The following is a 9,803-nucleotide window of genomic DNA, read 5'->3' as shown; positions in this document are numbered from 1 at the left end:
CCTTCTCTCATTTCCTGTCCCTTAAAAGGAAATGAGAAGTAGATCCTCAGAAGTACAAGGGGGTCATCTAGGTGATGATCTCAAACAGTGGTGTCCTGACACACTGGCAGGTCTTTACCCATGTTAAGAAATGTGCCAAGTAATAAGTTACAAAGATCCCAGCATTCATCAGTTCCCTAAATTAGACTGCAGTTATCCTTAGAACTTCACTTTGACTGACCTATATATGGCTATTCTTTTGACAGAAAAGTAAGTGAAAACATAGCTAGTCCCCATCCCTGGAAGTCTGTCTATATTTTGGTGTATTGCCTGTGTGTCGTGACATATCCTCTTGTGACCGGTGTGATGCACCTGGGCCTCCTCCATCCCCTAGTCCCCTTTGTGTACCTCAAAGCCCCTTGCAAGTTCCCGCTGTGTATTCAGCCCAGAGCTGAATCACATACACAGTGCAAATAAGTTACTACTGATGATGATGAAATCCTGGATGGTTGAAATGTGTGCACATTGTCTTAAAATGTCCAAAAATGCAGTAGGGGCCATTTTTATAGCACCAGAAGCAATTTAAGGACTCACTGCCTGCCCACCAGGAGCACTCAAAAGTGAGAGTACTCAGCTCTCTTCTGTTACTTCCTAAGTATTTCCAACGCTTCTGTGTCTTTGAAATTTTACAAATTAGATCAAAAGTCTTCCAACTTTATATTGTCTATAAGAAGCCCACTTTTTTTTTTTTTTTTAAAGATTTCATGTATTTATCTGACAGAGAGACAGCGAGAGAGGGAACACAAGGCAGGGGGAGTGGGAGAGGGAGAAGCAGGCTTCCCGCCGAACATGGAGCCCAGGGCAGGGCTCGATCCCAGAACCCTGGGATCATGACCTGAGCCGAAGGTAGACGCTTAAAGACTGAACCACCCAGGTGCCCCAAGAAGCCCACTTTAAATATAAGGACACATACAGATTAGAAGTAAATGGATGGAGAAAAATACACCATGCTAACACTAATCGAAAGAAACCAGGAGTAGCTGTATTAATTTCAGACAGAGCAGACTCCAAAGCAAGGAAAGTTATCAGGATGAAGAGCTTTACATGATGATAAAGAGGTCAATTCTCCAAGAAGATGTAACAATTCTTAATGTGTACACCCCTAATAGCAGCATCAAAACTATGTGAGCCAAAAACTAATAGAACTATGAGGTTTATAGATTAAAACACTATCACAGTTACAGACTTCAATACCGCCCTCTCGGCAAGGGACAGATTCAGCAGGCAGAAAATCAGCAAGGACCTAGCTGAACTTAACAACACTTTCAATCAAATGGATGTAATGGATTTGTAGACCACTTCATTCAACAAGAGCAGAATACACATTTTTCTGAGGCTCACATGAAACATTCACCAAGGTAGATCATGTTATAGGACATAGAACATCTTAACAAATAAAAAAGAAAAATAGAAATCATACAGTGCTGCTCTTACACCAAAATGGAATTAAGCTAGAAATCAGTAACAGAAAGATAACTGGAAATTCCCTGAAATATGTGGAAATTAAGCCATAAACTTCTAAATAGCACATAGTTGAAAGGAGAAATTTCAAAAGATTTTGAACCAAGTTAAAATGAAAACACAACTTATCAAAATTTGTGGGATGCAAAGAAAGCAGTGCTTAGAGGGAAATTTATAACATTGAGTGGATATACTAGAAAAGAAGAAAGATCTAAAATCAACCATGTAAGTTTCCACCTTAGGAACCTCAAAAAAGAAGAGCAACTTAATGCTAACATAAGCAGAAGGAAAAAAATGATAAGAATTAGAGCAGATATCAATGAAGTTGAAAACAGGAAATCAGTGAAACCAAAAGTTGGTTCTTTGAAAAGATCAATGAAATCAATAAGCTCCTATCCAGGCTAAGAAAAAAGAGAAGACAAAAAATTCAGTATCAGAAATGAAAGGGGACATCACTACCAATATGAACATTAAAAGGATAATAAAGGAATACTATGAACAACCCTATGCCCACAAATTTTATGCCTACTTCCTTGAAAGACATAACCTGCCAAAACTCACACTTACAAAAAGTAAATATACTCTTGTCATACAAACCAGCCATCACACTCCTTGGTATTTACCCAAAAGGGTTGAACAGTTATGTGCACACAAAAACCTGCATACAAAATATTTTATAGCAACTTTATTCATAATCGCCAAAACTTAGAAGCAACCAAAATGTCCACCAGTAGGTGAATGGATAAACAAACTGTGGTCCATCCAAACAATGGAATCTTATTCAGCACTAAAAATGAATGAGCTAACAAGCCATGAAAAGGTATGGAAGAGCTTTAAACGCATATTACTAAATGAAAGAGGCCAATCTGAAAAGGCTCCATACTGTGTGATTCCAGCTGTATGACATTCTGGAAAAGGCAAAACTATGGAGACAGTAGAAACATCAGTGGTTTGCCTGGGATTGGGGGTGGGCAACAGGATGAAATGGGCAGAGCACAGAGGACCTCTAGGGTAGTGAAACTGCTCTGTGTGATACTATAATGGTCATGTCCTTATTCATTTGTCCGAATCTATAGAATGCTCCAGAATATTTTAAGGGTTTATCTCCCACCTTCTGTGGCTCATGTGTCTTACAAAGTCTTCCCGCAGTCCAGCCATTTCTTGCTCACCTGGCCTGATTAGCAAAATATGTTGGCTAACTGAACGTAATAATAATAATAAAAATATGCATGGGATGTTCTGCGGGATGTCTCAGCCATCCGGATCTTTTCACGAATTATAACAGAGAGCAGGAGAGTTGGCCCTGGGGCCAAAACTGTAAATGTAGATTGTTGTCTCTTGTAACTAGTCCTGATTGAAATGGAAAAGAATTCATTGGCCAAATCATAATGCCACCTGCTATGTCCCTGAGGCGGCCTTAATCTGCTCTGGCAAAAATACCATATTTATTATGGTAGCTGCAACTGAGGCTTCTACGTGTTTGACTTTATGGTAGTCTACTAGTATTTTTCAGGATCTGCATGATGTTTTCCAAGGTCAGACTGGTGAATTTAATAGAAACATGATAAGCACTACCACCCTGCATCATTTAGATCAGGGGTCCACAAATTTTGGCCCGTGGCTAAATCTGACCTGCTGCCTGTTTTGTACAGCCTTTGAGCTAAAAATGGTTTTTACATTTTTAAATGGCTGGGACAAAATCAAAAGAAGAATATTTTATAACACATGAAAATTATATGAAACTCAAATTTCAGTGTCTATAAGTAAAGTTTTATTCCAACTCAGAAATGTTATTTCATTGACATATTTTCCATAGCTGCTTTTCATTGCTATAGCAAAGACAAATGGTTGTGCTAGGTGGAGACCGTAAGACCTGCAAAGCCTAAAATATTTACCAACTCCTGCTTTATATCCTTAAACATGGCACTCAACTTTGCCGTCCTTCCCTTTCCCTGGGCCATGGTATTGCTTTCTATCTTGACCTGGGAGGAGGGAGCTTCAGAAACTTTTTTTCTCCCTTTCCCATGATAATGGCCCTCATGCACAGGCCAAGGAACTAAGGTGGGGACTATGCCAGTTCTCCGGTACATCAATCTCAACTGCACATTCAGAAATTGGGAAAATGGGTCACTGGGTGGGTCCATGTAGGTGGACTTTGGCCAGGACTCCATTTATTATCTGTTGTCTTGCACCCCAACTTGCACAAGGGGGCATGATAGCCCTTCAGGTCTCCAGGTATCCATGTCAACAATAATCCTCAAAATTTTTTTTTTGTTATTTCTCTTTCCCTAGTACAGTTGCCTAAGTACAGGGCCACAGGTCCCTTGGGTGAAGGACTGGGGAATTATTATTATTATTATTATTATTATTTTATTATGTTATGTTAATCACCATACATTACATCATTAGTTTTGGATGTAGTGTTCCATGATTCATTGCTTGTGCATGACACCCAGTGCTCCACGCAGAACGTGCCCTCTTTAATACCCATCACCAGGCTAACCCATCCCCCCACCCCCCTCCCCTCTAGAACCCTCAGTTTGTCTCAGAGTCCATCGTCTCTCATGGTTCGTCCGGACTGGCGAATTATTATTATGTGTACTTGCAGAGGTGTCCTCTTCTTCCTGGGGAATGAGCCTCCTCTTCTGTTGATGGGTCCTGGGTCTGATAACTGACTCAGGTCTGGAAATTGGGCAAGGGATAATGGATTTTTATGAGGATGACTTCTCTCAGCCACCTGGTCAATCAGCCTTCATTTCTTCCGATGTTTACAAACTGAGTAGTATCCTTGCTGGCTGCCCAGCTAGGCTTTCTCATAGCAACGGGAGCCCCTGTAATAGAGGCCAGGTGCTGGCTCTTATGCACCAGAAGACAAGGGGCAAGGGGAGTATGGGATGAGGGGGTGCGATGATCACAATGAGGAGCAGGGTGGATGGACAGGCAGCCGTGCAAGCCTGACCTAAAGACTTATGGAGATGGTTGCTGGAATATGCCGTCCCTAGGGGCAAAGCCCCTGGCTGGATTGTGCTGCTCCTCAACCCTAGGTAGAGACTAATGGCTAGGGGGGACGTAGGGAAACGATTCTGTGCTGTGGAGAAAAGGTTTTTGTATTGTCTTAAAACAAGGGGAAATGCTAGCTGGGCAGAGTTTTCAGGGTTCTTCTCCCTTTAACTTACTCAGGAGAGCCCCTTTGTAAGCTACTAGGGAATTTCTCTGGCTTTCAGACTTGGCTTTCAGTTCCCTATAAAATGCCCACAGGCTTTCATTTGTTCTTTGTAAAAAAAAAAAAAAAAAAATCAGTGGAACGTAGGAATAGCCGTTTGTTATGGTCTGGATGTTTACATCTTCCATACCCCCAAATTCATATGTTGGAATCCTAACCCCAAAGGCGATGATATTAGGAGGTGGAGCCTTTGGGACGTGACCGGGTCATGAGTGTGAAGCGCTCATGAATGGGATCAGTGTCCTTGTGAAGAAGACCCCGGGGAGCTCCCCCGCCCCTTCTGCTACGTGAGGACCCAGCGAGACGATGGGCTGCTCATGAACCAGGAAGTGGGCCCTCATCAGACACCGATTCTGCCAGCACCTTGATCTTGGACTTACCAACCTCCAGAACTGTGAGAAATAAATTCCCATTCTTTATAAGGCACGCAGTCTATGGTGTTTTGTGCTAGTCGCTCAAATGGCCTTAGACACAATCTCGTTGTCCTTACAGCTCCTGTTTCCTCAAACTTCCCAAACACCTGCCCCCTCATGGCAGCTAGTGCATTCCCTTCCCCTGGTGTGCCCTTCCCATTCACCTAGACAGCGCTCTAAAATTACAACTCTGCTCACGTCCATTTAGGTTTGCTAACTTTTCTCAGCCTTGCCGTGTTTTCAGCTGTGTCTATTATCAGATGTCCCGTTTCCACTGAAACCTTTGCACTAATTTCCTGAGCACAAGCTGCCTAGGTTTCACCCCTGTTTCCCCATCCTATCTTCCCTGATATCTCTGCTTTGAGTTTCTACTTACAGAGGCCAACGCTTCATTACCTTTTATTTTTTTAAGATTTACTTGAGAGAGAGAGAGAGAGAGAGAGCGAGGGCGAGCGCACAGAGGGAGAGGGAGAAGCAGACTCCCCACTGAGCAGGGAGCCCGATGCGGGGCTCGATCCCAGGACCCTGGGATCATGACCTGAGCCAAAGGCAGACGCTTAACCAACTGAGCCACCCAGGTGTCCCGCTTCATTACATTTTAAAAATTCATGGCAATATGTTTGGTCCCAGGATTCATCTGTGACGGTGCAATATTTCTCGGATAATTTTATTTCCTTCCCTTTTTTCTTGTTATGACTTGGTATTGATCTGTGCTGGGAACATTTTCCATTTTTGTTGAAATTTCAGTGAGTCAAGCCCTTTTTAAACAAGACCTTTGCAGGGGACTTGGGTAGGGAATATCCTGGGGTCGTGGTCCAGAGTAGCAGAACTTCTTAGCCATGGGGAGTAGGTGTTGGAGTCCGTTCTTTTCTTTAAACCTCTATTTCTCTCAGTCAGTGGCTGCAAGGGTACTCACAGTTGCGGTTTCTTCCCTCTACCCTTCCTCAGTTGCAGACAGCTTCCTGCAAAAGTGCTTTTCCTCAGCCACCCCACTCCCTCTGCTGCTCCTGTGTTTTATTTCTACCAGTTCCAACACAGGAATGTTGGTGTTGCTCGTTGGTGTAAGTCACTTACTCTGGAGAGCTGTGTTCTCTTGGTGTATGAGGTGGTAGGCTGCCAGGAACGTTATTTTGTGCTGTTTTTCCTTCCCTGAATGTAGCAACCCTTCCCCAGAGTCCAGAGTCAGAGATGCACTCTTCATAAAGACGGAGTTTGTGTTTCTATTTCTGATCCATCTGCAGCTTTAGGTAGACATGTGAGAAGACAAAAGAGCAGTACCAACTGTACCTTTCCCTTTTAAAACTGGAGGGCTTGTTCAACCTTGGCTTTGATATTCAAGGTTAGATAAAGTTCCTGGTTTCTGAACCATAATACTGATCTTGGATGAATTTCTAAGAAACTGGGCTCAGAAATTCCAAGATGGAACTCAGTAAAATCTAGGGAGGCAGCCAAGAATTTTAAGTCCTCCTGCAATGTTAGAAATAAAACATTACCTCAGACTTAAAAATCGTTTTCGCTATATGGACATGGTATGTCTCGGTGAGCTTGGTCTCTGTGCATGTTTGATTAGTGGTGTAAGGCATAGAGTTTAAGAGAACAAGTTTTGGAATCAGGGAGCTCTGGGTTTCTATATTTAGAACCTTGGGAAGATAATTTCTCTTGGCTGCCGTTTCTTCATCCATAAATGGGGCTGATGATAACGACCTTTAAGGGCTCTTAGGAAGAATAAATTTAGATAATATGTGCAAATCACTCAGCCCGGAGCCGGCTACATAGGAAGTGCTTGCTAAGTGGCATCATCTGCCAGAGTAGGAAGAACGGAAGAGTTCCAGTGGAATGTGGAGAGGAAACCGTAGAGTGACAGAAACTGTAGAGTTCCGGAGGCATATCTGGTGTAGCGTCACTGCCCTGCTCTTAGTTAAATTGCCTTCTGGTCCCGAGGCAGCTTACTATAATAATAAAAAGCATGCTAACCTTCAACAGAGTCATATAGACCTGGACTCTCATCACAGTCCAGCCAGTTACTAACTGTGTAACTTCAGCACATTACTTGACCTCTTTGAGAGGGACATTATAACACCTGTCTCAAGGGGTAGTTCAAGATCAAAGACAGGTGATTTACGTTACACTTCCCAGCATAGGTCAGCACTGGCCCTCTAGGGTTCTGTGGATGTCTTACGTCCCTGCTGGGCTGTCATCACTCCTCTCTGCACTGCTTTTCTCCATGGAGGAAGAGCATAATTTAAAAGGGTTACTAATCCCTCGAAACCCTCTGATCACAGATAAACTCATTTCCCGATCTTGCCACGTAAGCCATTGATCTGCTTTTGATGACCCGATCGCACATTGAGGACCACATTAAGGTTGTAACTCAAAGCTGTACTCATGATCAAAGTTCTGGAGCAAGGCTTGCTTCTGCCCACGCACTGTGGGGATGGCACCAAACGACGTGATAGAAAAGATAACAGACCCCCACCGAGTCATTTGCTCACAGATCAAGCTCTTGTTCTGGCTGCTTGAAGAGTGGGAAGCTCAGTGTTGGAAAGTGATAAAGACAGTTCATACTTGTTGTTGCTGTTGTTGTTTAAGAGTTTATTTATTTATTTTACAGATAGAGAGAGGGAGAGAGGGGAGGAGAGGGACAAGCAGACTCCATGCTGAGCACAGAGCTCGAGGTGGGGCTTGATCCCACGACCCTGAGATCATGACCTGAGTCAAAATCAAGAGTGGAAAGATTAACTGACTGAGCCACCCAGGCACGCTGACAGTTCATAGTTTCATCGGCTGTTTTACGTATGAATGCGTATGTAAACTCAGCATCTAAAAAATATCCACATGAAAGTCATAAAACGTGCACAAAAATTATGTTTTTTAAAAAAGTAAATTTCTTATTGAAAGGGTTAGTTTTCAACTTATTGACACAATTAAAAACTTATGGAAAATCTGGTCAAACAAACAGAACAAACATTAGTTGGTAGAAAATAAATTTAAAATTGCTTTTTAAGGGGTGCCTGGGTGGCTCAGTCGGTTAAGCGTCTGACTCTTGGTTTCATCTCAGGTCATGATCTCAGGGTCCTGAGACTGAGCCCTACATAGGGCTCCGTGCTCAGCGTGGAGTCTGCTTCTCCCTCTGCCTCTGCACCTCCCCCTGTGCTCTCTTTCTCTCTCTCTCTCTCAAATAAATAAACAAAATCTTTTTAAAAAATTGTTCTTTAATTCAGAAAATTCTACAAACCTGTAAAATCTTTTACTGGGAAAACATACAAACAAGCAAAAAATATAAATAAAGAGCTGCTGTGATCCCGCCTATCTGGAGAAACTCAGATGGGCAAATAACCCTTAGATGCTTTCTCTGTATATATTTACTTATTTTTATAACCAAAATGAGATCCTTCCATATAAATTATCACCCAACATAATTCAATTTTATTGAGTCTTTATTATTGATATGTAGTTTGTTTCTAGATGTTCACTATTATAAACTTTGCAGAGCAGAAATAGCTGTAGAGAATGACTTGAAAAAAAATGTAGGGAAAAAAACCAAAAAAGTTTCTACAAAATGGACAGAACTGCTTAGAGATATATAAATGTCAACAGAAGTCATCCTCCGTGGTAGACCAAAAGTATCACTACACACCCACTCCTTGGGAATTATTATTATTTCAATTTTTTTTTTAGAGAGAGAAAGAGAGTGAGCATGCGCTCGAGTTGGGGGAGGGGCAGAGGGAGAGAATCCTCAAGCAGACTCCCTGCTGATTGCAGAGCCCTATGCAGGGCTCCACCTCACAACCCTGAGATCACGGCCTGAGCGGAAATCAAGAGTGGGGCGCTTAACCGACTGCACCACCCAGGCACCCCTGGAAATTACTATTATTGATCAAATTATAATTTTGATCAAACGGTCAATTTACCAACTTCTTTCCTTCCAGGGCACCCAGGCCCTTGTTTCCTCACCTCCTGGCCCTCCCCTATCTCCATTATCCTGTGTACTGTGTTTCCAGCCAGCCCAAGCATCTCCCTCGTCTCCTGTCTTTCTAGAACATCTGCCCTGCTAATCTCTAGTTTTCAGTGAACTCTACCATCTGCTTTCTGCCCTCCTTCCGTCCTGCCTCCTGAACACTGCTCTCTAGCCTGGGCTGTCCTCCCCACCCCTACCTTCTACCCCAAGACAAGCCTCTTGTCTCCGTTTGTAAAATAAAGGTCATATCAGTTACCTTTGACAGGAAGTGGCAGAAAGAATGACGTTTCTAATATACTCGGCGATGAGGGAAAGAAAATTTCCTCCTGGAGTTAAACTAGAAAACTCTCAAACAATGGAGGTGATCATGTCCGTGGTCTATAAGCCAACAAGTTGTCTGTAAATGTGTTTGTCATGATTGGGAAATGCACAGAACTCCAACCAAAAAGAAGGAGGGGAGTGGTAGTACCCAGCAGCAAACCAGACGCGACTGGCCAATTAGGGCGGCTTGGTAGGCGGCAGATTCAACTCAGAGGGTCCTGAGATCTCCACACCTCAGATTCAGGGCTTTTGCACACCCACCGGTGCTTTGATCCGGGGGTGGAGAGACCCAGCCCAGACTCTTTGTTTCCAGGGCCCCTCCCCCTGCTCATCTTTCTTTCTCTTTCTTTCTTTCTTTCTTTCTTTCTTTCTTTCTTTCTTTCTTTCT

The sequence above is a fragment of the Callorhinus ursinus genome, unplaced genomic scaffold (assembly GCF_003265705.2).
Source record: "Callorhinus ursinus isolate GAN/ISIS: 27379988/994484 unplaced genomic scaffold, GSC_fseal_2.0 scaffold36, whole genome shotgun sequence".
Lineage (NCBI taxonomy): Eukaryota > Metazoa > Chordata > Mammalia > Carnivora > Otariidae > Callorhinus > Callorhinus ursinus.
This window is presented reverse-complemented; position numbering follows the sequence as displayed.